Source organism: Pollicipes pollicipes, unplaced genomic scaffold (assembly GCF_011947565.3).
Source record: "Pollicipes pollicipes isolate AB1234 unplaced genomic scaffold, Ppol_2.1 Scaffold_3447;HRSCAF=4054_pilon_pilon_pilon, whole genome shotgun sequence".
Lineage (NCBI taxonomy): Eukaryota > Metazoa > Arthropoda > Thecostraca > Pollicipedomorpha > Pollicipedidae > Pollicipes > Pollicipes pollicipes.
In genome coordinates this window covers 40,618,330-40,636,606 of record NW_023596297.1, presented here as the reverse complement: position 1 = coordinate 40,636,606, position 18,277 = coordinate 40,618,330, and the positions used below count along the sequence as shown (strand labels likewise).

The following is an 18,277-nucleotide window of genomic DNA, read 5'->3' as shown; positions in this document are numbered from 1 at the left end:
CGACTGCACAGGCAGTTGCGCGCTCCATCCTGCACCCGGCCGGCGGCGGGCGCTGCGAGGGCCCGCAGGTGGCGCCGCGCTCCATCCCGCATCCGGCCGGCGGCGGACGCTGCGAGGGTCCACAGCCGGCTGTGGAGGCCGGCGGTCGCGACCAGTCGGCTGCCGGCGCCGTCTGAGTCCAGTACGCCTACTCTGTCACATTCCACTGTGTCGGGCTTGCCACACGCACGCTTCAGAACTGGCCTGGTGCGCTGGGACCCTCTTCAGGGTCCAACATATCTGCCAAAGCTTCTTTCGCGTCTGTAAGGACCCTCGTCATGGTCCAACACATCTACTTTGTTGTGTTTCATGTGAGTCGGACCCTTCGTCAGAGTTCAGCACTCGTGCTCCGTCACTTTCGACGAGGACTGGGCCGCTCATTAAGGACTAGTAGAACCACTCCGTCGTCTTTCACGTGAGTTGGTCAACTGGTCATAATCCGGCACACCCGCACTGTCACCTTCCACATGCCTCGACCGACCGCGCCCGCCTGCCGTGCTCCAGCAGACGGTGCCTGTCCATTGTCCGTTGGCAGACTGCGCCACTGACCGCGCCCGCCTGCCGTGCTCCAGCAGACGGTGCCTGTCCATTGTCCGCTGGCAGACTGCGCCACTGACCGCGCCCGCCTGCCGTGCTCCAGCAGACGGTGCCTGTCCATTGTCCGCTGGCAGACTGCGCCACTGACCGCGCCCGCCTGCCGTGCTCCAGCAGACGGTGCCTGTCCATTGTCCGTTGGCAGACTGCGCCACTGACCGCGCCCGCCTGACATGCTCCAGCAGACGGTGCCTGTCCATTGTCCGCTGGCAGACTGCGCCACTGACCGCGCCCGCCTGCCGTGCTCCAGCAGACGGTGCCTGTCCATTGTCCGCTGGCAGACTGCGCCACTGACCGCGCCTGTTCCCTATCTCTCTCAGGAGAAGCACGATCTCAAGTGGTCGTCGCGTTGGGACTACCCCCTGGACACGCTGCCGAACGCCAACATCCAGTGCTTCTCCGTCCTGAACTCGCTGGTGATCGTGCTTTTCCTCTCCGGCGTGGTGGCCATGACCATGCTGCGCACACTGCGCAAGGACATCTCTCGCTACCACCAGGTGCGCCGGCTGGCCGCCGGTGGGGGCCCGCGCGGTGCACCGAAGTTAAGGTCGCACCGACCAGCGGTACCGCCTGCTCGGCCGGCTCCGCCCGCGAGCCGCGTTGCGAGATTGCGCGGCCCGTGCAGTCACAGCCAGGCCATGCTGTGGCGCTGCTGCAGTGGATGGCGTGGCCGCCGCACGCCCCGTGGCATTGACCGCTGATCTGCCGCGTGCTGGGCCTTGTTGGCGCACCGGCAGCCGGCCAGTTGTGCTCAGGGTCCGCTCGCTGGCTGCGTGCAGCAGGGCTGTCGGGCATCAAGGGTCTTGCAGCTAGGTAGCTGGGTTAGTGTGCGTAGGCCGGCTGGGTCGGAATCTGGCTGCCTGTCCAGAGCGACAGCCGTCCCTGGCCGTGGCTGGGGAGTGACAGCCGTCTCCGGCTGGGGCTGAAAAGTGACAGCTGTCCCTGACCGGGGCTGGGAAGTGTCAGCCGTCCCCGACAGAAGCTCGGGAGTGATAGCCGTCCCGGCCGGGGCTAAGAAGTGACAGCTGCCCCTGGCCAGGTTTGGGGAGTGACAGCCGTCCCTGACCGGGGCTGGGAGTGATGGTAGGCGGGCTGGCCGTCAAATCGAGTCGGGCGACGACTCTCAGGAGTTTGGCTGGAAGCTGGTGCACGGCGACGTGTTCCGACCGTCTCGGCACGGCATGCTGATCTCTGTGCTGGTCGGCTCCGGTGTCCAGGTGCTCTGCATGATGCGCATCACACTCGGTGGGTGACTGGCGGCCACTGTAGTGGCCCTCGCGCCTCAGCCGCGTTCGGGCCGCCCCTGTGGTGACGAATGTCCGTGCCATGGCTGACACTGCAATAACACTGTCCTGACACCTGGCGCTCTTTCAAGGTGTAGCATTGTTAGCGGAACTTGCTGTGTTGACTGTGTGACTATGTTGCGTCGCTGACCTTCTGTTGCAGTGCCGGCGCTGACTTCTGACCGCCTGCACCAGCGTCGTCGCTAACCGCCGACCGTTCATATCAGCGTCTTGCGTTGACCTCTGACCGGCCGCTGCAGTGTTCGCGTGCCTGGGCTTGCTGTTCCCGGTCAATCGCGGCTCGCTGATGACCTGAGGCCTCGTGCTGTGCGTTTGCCCGAGTACGCCCGCCGGCTACGTGTCCGCCCGAATCTACAGGTCGTTTGGCGGCGAGAAGTGGGGACTTGACGTGCTGCTGACGTCGACGCTGTGTCTGAAGTCAGCCATGCCCAGCTGTTGCTGCCCTGTCGGTATCGGGCCGCCGCTCTCTCCGGACAGTGAGCGCGCGCGCGGACGAGGCGGCTCCGGCCCGCGTCCACCCGCCGCGCTGGCACAGAATTGGCACCGCTCATGCGCGCATCCTATTTGCGCTATCTCTGCGTCGTTGCAGATTTAGAACTTGATGGAAACACTCCTTGGCGTGAGATGCACCAAGCTTGGAAAATTGCCACGCTTAAATCGGCTGGTGATGATGTGCTGGAGGCTGTGCCGTTGAGTCCTGCTCCCCATCACAGTGGAGTGGGTGAACGCGACCACGTAATCGTGGTCATTGACAGTGCCTGTGCCCCACAGAGATGAAATCCCTGTACCCAGGGGCCGGTTGAGACGCCTGTTGCGCTGGATGCCCTGGCTATCGTGGGTGGAGTCGGACCGCTGCCAAGTGTGTCGGCGGTGCTCGTGGGTGGAGTCGGACCGCTGCCAAGGGTGTCGGCGGTGCTCCCGCTGAGCCCCCGCCCGCCGCCCGTCCGCAGGATCGTGTTCAGCATCACGCTGCTGCTGCACTCCATGTTGTGGGCGCAGGGTTCATCGGTGGCGCTGCCCTTCCTCCCAACACTGGCGCTGATCTGGCTCTGGTTTGGCGCGTCCGTGCCGCTCACCTTCCTCGGCGCCTGCTTCGGCTTCAAGAAGCGCGTGCTGGAGCACCTGGTTAGCGCTGGGCGCGGACGGAGGGCCGCCACGCGACGCCACCGGCTTCTGCTTTCTCACGCTGGACGTGGACGGAGCGCGGCCGTGCCGCGTCACCGGCGGCTCCTTTCGGGCGCGCTCCGTGGTTTGACCGCTGCAGGGGGTGCAATGAATGCTGCAGCACAGCAGTACGTGTATCGCATGTTAAAACAGTAATATGTAGTCTTGGGTTTGACTATTGGTGGTGTTCAGGATGGTGGCTGGTAGCCAGGAAACCGTTGGTGGTCCTGCAATAATGTAAAAAGTGGTATTTAAGTAAATATGTCATCGTCACTTCGTTAAAGAGATTGGGCTCAGTCAAGAAACTTCTCATTGCATTGTCACAGAACCAGCAGAAAATAATTATTACAATAAGTTCACTTTGAAAAATGTTATAAATGATATGTTCCTGGCGGTGAATTCCAGTGACGTTTGTCCGCCTCAGTTTGTATATCTCCCTTAGCACTCGTAGCAGTGGATGAGCGGGAACAGCTGTGTTGCTCGCTATTCTGCCCACGGCTGGGATCACCTGCATTCGTTGGCAGTGGCTGCTCAAGGCCAGTTGATGTCAGAGGGCGGGATGGACTCTACCAGACAATGAGGCACATGAAGGAGGTCCATGCGTTCTTCTGCGAACGTACGCCTAGGATCACATGTGCTCAAGGCGCAAACCAGGTTTTGTTATGTTTGGCACTGATCCCAGAAATCTATTTATGGAAAATGATTTGAACTAAGTCAACAAATGTCATTTCACGGCTTGGTGTAATTAGTTGGTGAAAAGGCTTTTCTGTAAAGTTGTTTTTCATGCTTGTTTTTATTTTGCTCTTTGCCAGAAATATATTTTCTGGGAAATATGTTGTCGGTAACGATAGGCCTTAGTGGTGGATGCCAATATGAATAAACTATGACTCGACTTCGTTGCATGGTTCCAGAACAACTCGCGTCTACAGCGGACCTTCCCGCACGTGCGCTCGTTCCTGTAGGCCATCGTGGACAAGCGCATGCAGGTCACCATCACCGGTCCGTCCGAGCACTCCGTTGTGGCACACCCGGACCTCTTGGTTCATTGTGTCACAACGGCACCATGGCACACTGCTTGCGCACAGCGGTCCTCGGCCGGACGAGAATGGAGAGAGCCTGGCGGACAGCCGCGCCCGGCACAGCCGAGTCAGGACCAGCTAGCTCCGCTTTGCTTGCCCTGGCAGACGTTAGGCGTATCCATCGAGGACCGGAAGCTCCTGGTAAAATGGCATGTGATATTCCCGGGCAAGCGAAATGCAAGTTTTCATTATCGTTGGATGCGGAATTGGCCAAAAACGTGTTTGAGTCACTGTCACGTGCATCGTGTGAATTCCCAAAACGGGCTGAGCGAGCGACGTCACTTATGGTGCTTTGCTAAAAGTTATTTGTGTATTGCATCCTGTAATTTTGGCCAGTCGTACGTCGGATGCGGAGTTAATGCAGGAACGCACGCTTGACCTATCTTTCCGTGTTTAAATTTATTATAAAGGCAGCAGGGATTGCATAACAAAAGTCGTATCATTGTTCATCATGCATGCCGCAATACAGCAGTGAGGTAGCGCGACAACGATGCTGTTGCTATTGACCCGGGCCATTACACAATGCAGCACATTGGTGGACTAGTCTATGTTAAGCCTATGAGATAACGGCTTATAAGCTATGAATGACTAGTAACAGCTGATTTAGCAGTGTACCAAGGGACCATTGGCAGCAAGCATGTCGTGCTATCACAATGATTATATGACGGTTAACAAGCAATTGCATATGTAGTGCTGAGCGAGAAAAACACTTTTTGTAGGTCAACCTTCTAGTATTTACCATAGCAATGACAATGCTTTGACAATCAATTCATGGCGATGCTACATATTTATTGTTGATTTCTTCATGTTACTACATTTCGAGTTGCAAATAATAAAGAAAGTAACTGATATGCAAATCACAAGACGTGAATGCCATGACTACAGCACTACAGGCAAAGATACGTCAAAAATACAGTGTTGGTGCCCTCCACAGTCCCTGGCAGGTTTCCGTAAGAGATTCATGACGCTGTGTGACGGTTTCCACAGCATATCGTGCACTGACACTTATAGCCTGCCGTAATAACTGGCAATCGCTACATTGCGTGTGCCAAGCAGCCTACCAAAACTTTTCCTACGACCAGTGCCGAGATGCCAAAAATCCACAAGCAGGCCATCCACTACACCCCCGCTTCACACAGCATCCGCCACGCGACTGGCTCGCTGGCGTCAACTTTCGTGCATTTCAAGATATTCCTTAGGTCTGGCTGTCAATTGCTGCTAGGTATTGCTGTCGTCACAAACCAATCCCATGACGTCATCAAACGATGACGTAATGGGACACATTTTTACAAACTTTGAAGTTTTGCTATTTAGGGTTGTTTTTAAACCTTCAAAGCTAACCAGTAGTTACAAGTAAGCTTTTCCCATCACACCTGATGCTTACCTTAATATGTTCAGAGGTGGAACATTCTCTTTAACACAACTATATCTCCTTTCCCCTGGTTTCAAGGAATAAGGCGATTACTACTGTCTTGTCTATGTACACAGTTTCTCCCAAATGCGCTAACAACTTACTGACTTGAGCAGGTTCACATTTCCTTGAACAACTAACAGCTCCCTGACAAAAAAAGGATTTCTTGACTACCCCATCATACCGGGATGAAGAACGCTAAATTGCCCCTAGCCCCTACTCCGCTTAATAACTGTGCAAAATAGAACAACCCGGTAAATGTTAGCGAAATTATTGTTGCTTTAACTCTATTGGTGTATGCTTTGAGGGATTTTCGTCTGTGAATGATCTGTCAGGCAACACAAATGTCGCAAAGGTGGATCGAACCTGTAAAAATTGAACCAACTATAGCCACTGCGCCTGAACTAGGCGATGCAGAGCCATGAACATGACACAAAAGCCTTCCTCTTGGCATTGGGCGTAACATAGCGTCTCGGAGGCCATCCTTGGGCATAACATAATGTATTGAAGCATTATGTTACTTCACTTTGGGCCTTTACAGAGAAAGATAATTTACATACAGAGCATACAATTGCAGTGAAAGGTCTAAGTGGTTTTTCTTCGGCATGCAGGTATTTCAGTTGAAATGAACCAAAACATGATGAACCAAATCATAATCAACCAAAACATGATTCCTAGGAACCGATTCGGCACACGCCCTGAGCTGGGAACGAATGTCGATCAACACAGGTCACCCTCTGATGCTGACCTTACTTGACCCCGGTACCCCTAGACTTGACTTACTTGATTCAGCGGGGTCCCGAGGTATCACTTAACCTCATCTGCACAATGTTAATGATGTTCCGTTTGCCTGCGGTCATCGTTCCGACTTTATCTGTTTACGTTGTTCAAGGCATTCACGTAGCCTGACATGACCCGGGACGACCTCGTCATGGCAAAATGGTCAAATTCTTCAAATTGTTATACATGCCATTACCGTTACATACCATTACCGTAAGCGTACCTGGATTCGTTAAAGAAAACTGTCAACGCATTACTTCATTGGCATGCGATTTTTATTCCGGATGTATTTTTCCCGTACGTCCCCCAGCTGGTATCATGTTTATTGGGCACTGTCTTTTGGAACAAAATTCCTACAGAAAACTTTTTACCTGAAACAACACGACCCTTTTTTACAAGCTATCATCAATCGTACAGATCGTTAGACAAGCCATCGTTCGCATGACGAATTCTGGATAACAGAGACCAGGGTATTTCCAGCCAAACCAGTTGCTCGCGGGTGACGAAACACCATGGGCGGGCATGGATTAGAAAGAAAAGGCCTCAAATGCCGGAAGTCCCAGAAATTGCAGACGTTTCAGAATGCGTATAGGATTAAGAACAGAATGTGTATGTTGCGCATGCAGAAAATGTGCCGGCTCGTGATCTGAAGTGCTGACAGATGCTTACTCTTTTTGGCAGTGCCCTGGAGTTGCCGACTTTGGGTGTAAAGCAACACCCTATGAGAAATATTTTTTCACTCCTTTTTCCATATTCGATGTGAATTTTTTACTTTTACCTGATATTGTCTAGCGACACATATCACACCCATACTTTCCTTTAAGAGGTTTTAAGATGCCATCCCAAACCGAGCTCACTTGAAACCGTATAGCATAAACGAGGCTACATAGAACCTGGACATCCATGGCTATATCCCGCCTCACCTACATCTGAATCATGTCTATGTATGCACAGAGCATGGGTACCAGGTACCTTCAAGCCCGAGAGCCTCAGTGACTCCAGCCGCGTGCACGTATCAAGTTTGGTTTATTTACAAAATGCATCACAATCTTCAGCTGTGTGCCAAATGCAAGATTTCCACGTATCCCCAATTTTCGGAGGTCACACCACGCAAACACCATAGCAAAGCAAAGCCTACTACAAACACCAGCAAAGCCTGATAGAGAATTCTACTCTAAGTATTTCTTTTATCCAAAAAAGAGCTTGACCAATAGATTGCACCACTCCCGAAATGTAGGAGTGAAAAGTTCAAGAAATGCCTCCCAAACACGGATGTCAATTTGTACTCTTTTGCGAGGGTCCTAGCCCCTCACCGTTGAGTTGCCCCCCCCCCCCCCCCCTCCACCCGCAATGGCTTGACCCCCGATGTTTTTTTACTGGAATACTACAAAAAAATGTGGGTAAAGGATGATCACAGCACAGACTATCTTCTTTGATCCTTCTGCTTAGTGGCGTCTCGTACCACTCTCATAATAAAAAAGTTGTGGTTACTCTCACCACAAGATACCAGTCGTAACAGCTGAGCGGATAAACGATGCAATAAACTTCACATACCTAGCGCCATAAGACACGCAGTGGCTTGTGAGGTTGAAGTGAAAAGCTCTGGAATATGAGAATGACCTAAGTCCTTCATTGCTAACACCGTCCCCGCCCCCTTCCACCCCCCCCCCCCTTCCCCACCCCCACCTCCCCTCCACAACCAAAATGCGTGCCGCCTCACATGACCGCCATAGACAGGCGCCACCGGCGCCCTGAGGTGGCCTCCAAAGGGGCGCCTTTACGTGCCGATCAGAAGAGACGAGAACGTCACTGCTTTCCCCCTGAATCCAACCCTGCATGACCTCTATACTGCTTGAACTAAAGACTGATAAATTTTACAAGGGTTAAAAACATATATTGCGTTTAATTAAAAGGAAGTGGGATACATCCGGTGGACAAAATGGAGAAGCGGTAGGTTGCCGGGGCTTTGGTCCCCCCCCCCCCCCCCCACCCACCGATAAGCTACAAAAATTGACACCCCTGCTTCTAAATAAAATTTCAAAGCTGAATACCACAATTTGAGCACTCGTTTTCACACATTTGAGGCAAGTTTGTTCATTACAAAATTTGGCCAAACATCTCTAAGCCTATATATATGTTTAACTATTTTTGTTTTTCTTGGCTTCATACCCGTGTCATATAACGTCAGCTTTCTTTCCTTTCCGATCATCTTTAAAGACACCATCTATGGCTTAAAGTGTCGACCAATTTCTTTGAAAAAATGTTTCTATTGCAAACCTGCGTATATTTCATGCATGATTTGGATTAATTCGCCAACCGCCCCAACATGTTTAATATGCACTCAAGCGTGAATGTTTCGTAGAGAATGAACAAGTTGAATCACCGCACTTAATTCTACCGCCATTTTTGCCCCGTTTAAGCGCCAGTTAGCCGGGTTTTTTTTGGGGGGGGTCATCACGGAGCTCAATAATTATGAACCTAAGCCTCTCCAGTTTCACTACCTCACCACGCTACATTATCCTGCTGCACATAGCTTTGGGGCAGACCTGGCGCAGCTACAACAGATGTGTTGTTACCGAAATGCACTTAAATCTTGTGGGTTGGTGGGCATAATTGATATTCATATTTTGTGGTTGGGTTACCTGACCCTGTCTTTCAGCAAACTATGCAAAATATACTGACTTTTCGTGTAGGCGAGCAGAAGGAAGCCTGCCCTTAAAAAGGCAACAAATTTCTCGTGTGGAGCAACTAATTGCTAACCTTACCTCCTTTTACCACGTGAGTTATATCCACATTTTATTTTCTGCTAAATTTATCGAGTTTTGTTCATGAGACAAATTATAATGCCAGAAGACATGTAATCACGTTTCGTGGTCTATAACTTGACTATTTGCCGCAGATTTGTTGAAGTGGTCCTTCCTGCCTGCTTTGCAAAATGCCGTCCATAGTTGACATAGTCTGCTGACTGGCAAATGACTGTACTGTAGATATGCGCTATATTTTTTTAGCACAGGAACACTTTAAGCTGCATAGCAATCACAACATGAGGTAGATATTTTTTTAGCAAATAGACCATCCAATTTGGGATGTGAAGCCAGTACCTCAATCGTTAAGTCAGTAAAGATGACTAATAAACCTTTATGAATGCTTTTGTTACAGTTGAAATGGCATGTAGCATAACTGGTTCTGTGGTCATCTATAAGTTATGTTATGTTTGGAGGAGAGATACTGGTTTGTGGAGCATACTCACCATTGCCCTTGACAGAAGCTAGCCATGACAATCAGAATAAGTTTTTCAAAGTGATTTGAGGGGTTTTGACCTGTGTGTTAACTGTCCGGTGTCAACAAGCTGACACAAATGAATTGAGCCCAAACGCAAGTTGAAATCAGCCAAACATTAGTTTAATCATGTTTTTATCATGAGCGCTCCTGGCAAGAAAAAGGTGGGGTAAGTTGTGATGATGTTCAACGTAAGGACTAATCTTATTTAGGCTTAGTTGGTTAATTACATGACAAGTGGCAGTAGGAATTTTACAAGAATTAATGACCCACACATGCTGCCGTGAAACAAATAGGTCATGCAGAATGAGAATAGGCAAGTCATCTTTAGGTTATGCTTAGTTAGTTTACTTTCATTGAAATAAGCATTTATATTTGGCGGGAAACAGTGGTATGATATTTACATTTCCTTATCCTATCTTAACAGAAGCCAGAGGCATGGCTTCCGTTAGGTGGTGTTTGATTTGGTGATGTGTAGGAGGCCAAGTCTTTTTTGTTGGAATGTTTTATGTTTGTTGAATTTTTGTTGTTTTTTTTGTTGTCGAATTCCTTTGCTTTGTATTGTGTTAAAAAATTACGTAGAGGGTAAGTGCGAAGTGTAGCATTAAAACACTGTTGTTCCATAGTTTTTGATGCTCATTACACTTTTGTGAAACCATTATTCTTAAATGTATTCCATTTCACTGTTGTGACCTAAGACATTAAACAAGCATTTGCATCATGTTCTGATACTGCATCCATGCTAACTTGAAATGTTTGTATTTCTTCTGAAGCATCTCTTACTGACCCATAAGTCGAACTTTTAAACTTGAATTTTTCACTTCTGTATGTTCTTTTGTGGTGGAATTTTTCACTGCCACTATAGTTCAAAAGTGATTTTAGCTCACTGCTTTTTGGTGCAACGCAGCGCAAACTTCCCGTGCAATTCCTGATGACGTAAATACCATAATGCTTTGTCAAAGCAAATGACCCCAATGTACGGAAAATCCCCAATTGTCGCACAACAGCACGCAAATTTGGATGGCAATGCCTTTACACTGTTGTGGCTCATGCAAAGAGGAAGGTCGACCAAATCTTCCTTGCCCCGGCAGCTCGCGTCCAACGCTGGGAGGCGTTAATTCTCATTAAATTTATATCCAGCCAATCAAATGGCGCCATACCGTCCGTGCAATATTGCAGGCTCGCGGGTCCCACCTACACCGGGCGGATAGCCGGTAAGAGCACAATTCTACCGCGGCATTTCCCGGATTCAACCTTCCTATGCCTGACGTTCCCCACACTGAGACCCAAGGACCGCGGGGTTTCCGATAAAAAACGCTACTTCCGAGTATTGCCATGCCGGAGTTATAGCAACAATTAATTTTCGGGGCGCGCTCACTTCAGCCGGGCATCGGTTATTGTGAGCAGCAGGTCGGCCGGCCTGGCGGGCCGGCGGCCGCTGTAGCGCTGCGATCAATATGGCCGCCGCCGGCGGACGGCCGCAGCGGGACGCGAGCGTGCCGACGGCGGCGGATAGAGCCAACGCCTTCCTCTATTTCATCATTTCCCCAGCGGAATCACTGCCTCTGGAGCCTCCTTGAATTCAGGCTCTCAGCGAGGTGGGATTCAAGACTGGCTGGGGGTCAAAGCTAAACATCAGAGATGCAAGAGCTTGGTACGGTGTTGGAGAGGCTGTTACTTTTCTTGTGTCGGCGGAAATAAAACGTCTGCCAGGTCAGTGTGCCGGTAGAGCTGCACCAAGGGTTCTTTCTCATAGACCTCGCCCCGCGTCAAGTAAAGAGACCACTACCAGTCCAAAAAGCTTTTCGGCTTTATTTTCCCCAGCCCAGGAAAAAATATATCCGACAGCTTGCGTGGCAACCCCGATACACCGAAACCCGATAGGATGGACTTTTCGGAAAGGAGAAAAACATTCGGCTACAAACAGCCTGGTGTATATCACACTTTACACGATGGTTTTTTTTAGCAAGTCAACCAATCCCATGAGGTGGTAATACTGTGAACACAGGCCTTAGACGGCTTCAGGATCCAAGCTTGAGTCCGTGAGAGCAAGACATTCCAAGTCCATGATCATCTTTCGACCTGGAACACAATATGCAGTTTGCGGAGCACCTTTATATTCTGGATGTTGTGCTCTCTCTCTCTCTCTCTCTCTCTCTCTCTCTCTCTCTCTCTCTCTCTCTCTCTTCCTCTCTCTCTTCTCTCTCTATATCTCTCTTCTCATCTCTCTCCTCTTCTCTCTTCTCTGCTCTTCTCTCTCTCTCTCTCTCTCCTCTCCTCTCTCTCTCTCTCTCTCTTCTCTCTCTCTCTCTCTCTCTCTTCTTCTCTCTCTCTCTCTCTCTCTCTCTCTCTCTTCTCCTCTCTCCTCTCTCTCTCTCTCTCTCTCCTCTCTCTCTCTCTCTCTCTCTCTCTCTCTCTCTCTCTCTCTCTCTCTCTCTCTCTCTCTCTCTCTCTCTCTCTCTCTCTCTCTCTCTCTTCTCTCTCTCTCTCTCTCTCTCTCTCTCTCTCTCTCTCTCTCTCTCTCTCTCTCTCTCTCTCTCTCTCTCTCTCTCTCTCTCTCTCTCTCTCTCTCTCTCTCTCTCTCTCTCTCTCTCTCTCTCTCTCTCTCTCTCTCTCTCTCTCTCTCTCTTCTCTCTCTCTCTCTCTCTCTCTCTCTCTCTCTCTCTCTCTCTCTCTCTCTCTCTCTCTCTCTCTCTCTCTCTCTCTTCTCTCTCTCTCTCTCTCTCTCTCTCTCTCTCTCTCTCTCTCTCTCTCTCTCTCTCTCTCTCTCTCTCTCTCTCTCTCTCTCTCTCTCTCTCTCTCTCTCTCTCTCTCTCTCTCTCTCTCTCTCTCTCTCTCTCTCTCTCTCTCTCTCTCTCTCTCTCTCTCTCTCTCTCTCTCTCTCTCTCTCTCTCTCTCTCTCTCCTCTCTCTCCTCTCTCTCTCTCTCTCTCTCTCTCTCTCTCTCTCTCTCTCTCTCTCTCTCTCTCTCTCTCTCTGCCTTTACAAAACGTCACAAAGCCTTAAACACAATAGACATCTTTTTAAACTAACATATAAGTGAGTTAGAAACCATATTATGCATGGGCTGATACCACATGTATTTTTATGGCACCAGTTAGGAACCATGCGCGTGGATCTTCCACCACACGCCTGCCGAGAATACGGTACCAAGTAGTTGATCTTAGGTGACACACAAAGGTGCAGCCAATGGGGCGGTGAGCAACAGGGTTCCACTGATAGCCCTTCCAGTCTTTCCCGGCGTTGGTTTATTTGTTGTCGCCGTCTTCCACCCTACCCCTTAGGAAAATCCTGCCTTTGGCCCTGGTCACGCAGATCTGTAGCTTGATAAAATTTGCCTGATAGAACGCATTCATAAAGTGTTATGCCCCTCCGATGCGTACCGGCTGCCTTTTCACTCCATTTCTGCCAGGTAACATTACGTATGCTCCCACTCGTCACTGCCGTATTATTGGGTCATAAAAATGCAAGCAGCAGCGGATTATCTTTTTAAATCCTGTCCTTGGGTGTAGCCACGTTTTCGGAACGGATGATTCCACCTCGTTGTCTAGTTCTGGGTCGATGTCCTATTCCATACAGTTTAGTTTTTTGGACACCATATTTCATGCCCTCTCGTTGTAACCCACCCAGTGCATATCACATACACCCTCAGCATACAGACAAAATATATACTGTGACGCCGCAGTACAAGCAATTCATTAAACATAACCTGTTCAGGAAGTGACTTTGAAAGGTAACCTCTATGGTGTCACACACAAAAGCCGCTATGCCGCGCCGTTGGGAAACCATTCTGGAAAAACCTTTGGGGGTGAAATTAGCCCCACCCAAGCGCGTATAAGGGTCTCCTACCAATCAAGGGCCTTCAAATACCAGTGAGAGAACACTGACCAGTTGTTAGCCCCTGAGTCGACGAGAGTCTCTATGTCGGCCAGGCACCACCAGTACCGAACAGCTGGCCCCGCGTCGGTAGCCGCCTGAGGGCCCATCTCTCAAGCGGGAGCAATACCGGGAAGCGCAATTTACATTGGTCCCACCCCTAAATCCATGAACGACCCCCGTGTCCACCAGGGGCCCACAGTGCCTAGCATAAGATCCTGTGTTGGCAAGAGGTCCCGAGTTGGCCAGGGGCAGTGTTCAAGGCTCTGAAGGGGGCCAAAGGGCCACTAGTGGCCAAAGATCAAGGACCCGACGGAAGGGCTGAAGGCCCAAGAGACTGGTTGGAGGTCAAGTCGAAGACCTCTGCCCGCAGTAGGGCCGTGATCTCAAATGTCAGCCGAAGCGCTCATCACATTGGCGAGGGGCTCCTGGGACGATGCCGGCCACTATATCGGCCAGAGATCACCAGCACTGAATAGTCAGCTCCGTGTCAATCTGAGTCCTGGGGCTCATTTCCCAAGCAGGGACGAGTGCAGGACCCGGAAGCTGCGTTTGTCGGATCTCTGCAACAAAGACGGGCCTAAGAGGCCCCTCAGTCACAGGCCTGTGACGGCCATTGGCCCACCGTGCCTAACAGTGGTCCCGTGTCGGCAAAGGGTCTCGAGTCGGCCAGGAGGACCTTTGCTGAACAATGGCAGGGACAGGGACTCGGAGCGCCAGTGGGCCTCTTGCTCTGGTCGAGACCCCTCGAGTAAGATAGGAGATATGACATCTTATGGTGAGAGTCCACCATGAGACAGTGAAAGGGCTTTGAGTCCGTCAGGCCCCGCAGTACCGAACGGGGAGGGGGGGGGGGGGGGGGCTGCGCCTCATTTCAGCCAAGGACCCGCTAAGCCGAAGTGAACTATCTGTGCCAGTTATTGGGTCACCCGCGGCGATGAGGGATCTTGTTGCGTCAATGAGATGCGTCGTCTGGGACAACCTGTCCTGGCCAGTGGGCCTCCCGCGTCAGGTGCGGATCAGCCGGGGATCCTGGTCAGTGGGCCTCCCGCGTCAGGTGCGGATCAGCCAGGGATCCGGGTCAGTGGGCCTCCCGCGTCAGGTGCGGATCAGCCAGGGATCCCACTCCCTTGTCGCAGGAATGACAGCCCATAAGCAACACGCGTTGGGACGGAACGGCCCGCCAGCACTTGGTCGGGAAGGATAATGCGCCCCTATTCTACTTTTCACGAGGCTCCTTGCCTGGAAAAAGGTGAGGGTTCTCATTGGTTTTAAGCAGAGTGGGTCAAAATCGAGTCAAAATGAAATAAGGCGAGGCCATGTTTGAGGGTGCCCATCGGGGTACGTCCATCCCCTCTCTAGCATTGACTTGTCAAATGAATAATGTAAGACGTTTTGACCCTTCGTGCTAGCAATCCTAGGAGCAAGAGCAGAGCTGGGGCTGCAGTTCCCGTAAACTCAGGCTGCTGTGGCCGCTACAGATAACACGGGGCAAAGGGCACCAAGGCGCAAGAAGTCTCGTTGTGGTATGCTTTCTTCATGGTTCCTTTGTGGAACTTTCGCTTCACGAAAGTCTTTCAACATTAATTCCTCCGTTCAAAAGTGGAGCAGCCACGGAGGGAGTGGAGGTGGCTCACGGGGGCTCATGCCTCTAGCCCCCGCCCCCATGCATAGTTTGAGCGCATTTCTTCACCACGACAATGCTGACTATATTTTCTTAATTTGGTTACCAGAAAAATCATTTTGGCTTTAGATATCATAGGCACTGCCATGGGCAAAGACATAAAGAGCCCAACAGCTGTAACTTAGTGGCAAGTTCCACGAATAACTGCATGAATACGCACTGCACGTAGCTGAAATAATTGTTTAAGGCGCCAGGGCAAACCGACGTCGATGCTAGACACTGTACAAATTAACGTTCGCGGTGTGTGACAGTCTGTTCGCAGCGCGCAGGACCGGTAATGGGGCTGGGACTCGCCCGTAAAAAATAGTCCTCCCCGCCGCATATCGTGATAGCCCGCCCTCCCCGTCATACATTTTCGCTGCGCCCCCGCCATTCAGAGATTAAGACTAGGGCCTATATTTCACCTTCATAATTTTGAGGATATCAGTTACAGCAGCACAAAAAAGGGCATCCTTCCTGTTGCTCTTCCAGCTCCATCATCATATTGCAGCGCCAGATTCCAGATTTCAACGAAAGCCGTCAAAGCCTAGTGATATCTGATATTGACTCATAAATAGATCGTCATTATGAGATGGGTAATATGATATTGTTTACACTGTGGGCACCACCAATACCGCGTCCTTCCATGCGCGGTAGAGCGTGATCGATTTTACATGTGTTTCTGAACATTAAAGAAGAACCATAAGAAATTCCAAGGCACGTTTGGCGGCGACATCCCATAAAATATGCCTCAAATACAATCCCATGCACCACACACAAAACGTTCTTGTGGTAAGCGTGCATATAATTATTCATGTACTGCTGCATTACTCAATGCCAAAAAATGTGTTGCCAAGTTATACATTTAGCGTTGTTGGCGCCGGCACAGCATCTATGTGCAGAACCTTACTGAAAATGAACCCATTAAATTCAAAAAAGCATTTGACACTGCCAATATAAACTTTCTACGTAAACTTACTAAATATGGTATTCGACAAAAATCTCATGAAATCATTTATTCTGATTTGACAGGCAGAACTCAAGTTGTAAAAATCAGGAATTATCTATCATCAATAAAAACGTAACAATGGATGTACACAGGGATCCATTCTCGGCCCAATTCTGTTCTTAATATACATAAATGGCTTGCCTAAATTAAACAACTACATGATTTGCCAGTCATACGCCGATGACACTGCGATTATCTTCACAAATAAAAGTGTTGCGAAACTTCAAAACAATGTCAATATGCATTTGCTTCTACTGACTTCCTCATTTAGTGCTAATTTTCTTTCACCGAACGTATCAAAAACATTTACACGGCATTACAGTACCCTTTCTTCGCATTTGCAACTTAATGTGCAGGTTAACAATTCACCTATGGTGTGCTCACTGACAAATCTCCCAAACTTATTCGCCACACTAATTTTGTTGCGGGCACATTGAGTAGAAATATTGGATTAATAGGTAGGGTTACGTACTTCATTTGTAAAACGTCACACCTACAACACTTACGTTCTATCTAGGGTCCAATTATGCTCCTCAACTAGATCGGTTATTAATTTTACAAAAAAAGGCAGTGCCTCTGAAAGAAAATGTGTATTCTCCACAAAGCACCGAGTCAATCTTTACACGATACACAATTTCGAGATTATCGAACATCGCTAAGTCCCAAATTTTTAATTGTGATGCACAAATTTCTAACTTCACAGCTCCCTGCACCATTCGACTTAATAAACAAGCTCTACGAATCAAATGAAATTTATATGAGGCGAGTAAAATATTTTGCCCAGTCTTTTTCTGGTTGTAATTATAGACTCCTGACAACATCTTGTCTTGGCCCTAAGCTGTGGAACATTATGATTTCCTATTTTTCAAGAATAATTGATGTCTCTGCATCAAAACCATCGTTAAGAACATCATCCGCAAGCATTTCGTGAATACATGTTGACGTAACCAACATCTTTGAAGACATTGCAATCTTTTGCGCTGCACATATGTAACTCACTTCATATTTATCCTCATTCATGCTTCATACTCACATTCTGATAAAGTTATAGTCATGCACATGTACCCAAATTCATGGCGCTGGCTCCGGGAGTTCTTCCAGCAACAAGCTCCACTTAGCTGGGTGGACTCCCTGGACATCCAGCTCAAAACCCAGCACGAAAATGACTAGGCAATTGCCCTCCGACTTGTGTGACTGTATTATCCTTACTGGCACTGTGAATGAGTGGTTGTAGCTTATTGGGTGGTTATAGCGGGCTGCCATTAGCTGACTTGGGCTAAGGACTACTTTAAGCCTTCCCATGTATGATTTGTCCTTGCCTACTGCATAACACAATTCCTTCCGTCTGCACCACCTCTTCGTCTGCTTCTTTATGTTTGTTTTCTCTTCCTAGCTGGTAGTGCCGCGATTTGATTTTATGTTTTATGGTGTTGACGTACGGTTTGTTGCGTCGCTGGGATTGAGGGAGAGGCACTCCTGGTTACCCGTTCTTGGGTAACGGTTTAGAAAAAAAAAATTGCATACGTGGGAAATTTGCCGGGGACACGTGCACCGCTAAAATGTTTCGGCCTGGCTTACATGATGCAGGTGGAACGTTCTAGTTGAAAGCTATGCTAGCTGTTCAATGGTTATCACAATACCACACGCAGCTTTCTTTTTACGGTATCGTGCCGCGATCACCTACAGCTCCGCCGCAACGTTGGTACCAGCATCCAGCCTACCAGCTCCCCGTACCAACGATCTCAGACAAGTCAGACAAGACAAGTGATGCAGTGTAAGGTCGGCTTTGCTAGATTTAGTTAATCCAAAAAAATCGCTCCACCATTTTGCCATCAGACTGCACTCTTTTTGATGTTACAAATTGCGTTATCGTAAACTGAGCATTGCTGTGCTGTTATAGGGACAGTTCTGGCCTTTGATATAACTACGGTGTTTGAAAGGAAGCGTCATGGTTTTATATAGTTCCTGAATTGCAGGTCTCCGATTCTTTAAGTCTGTGCTTTGAAAATATTTACGCCCCAATCCAGAAACACCAAGACATTTATTACTGGATAACCTATTTCGTGGCGTGAGTTACATG

The 18,277-nt window shown here is 49.4% G+C and overlaps 1 pseudogene; it reads left to right on the top strand.

Annotated features, from left to right (window-relative positions):
* The first annotated feature begins 317 nt into the window (after positions 1-317).
* LOC119092556 (transmembrane 9 superfamily member 2-like) lies at positions 318-4,063 on the top strand (annotated as a pseudogene).
* The last annotated feature ends 14,214 nt before the right edge of the window (positions 4,064-18,277 follow it).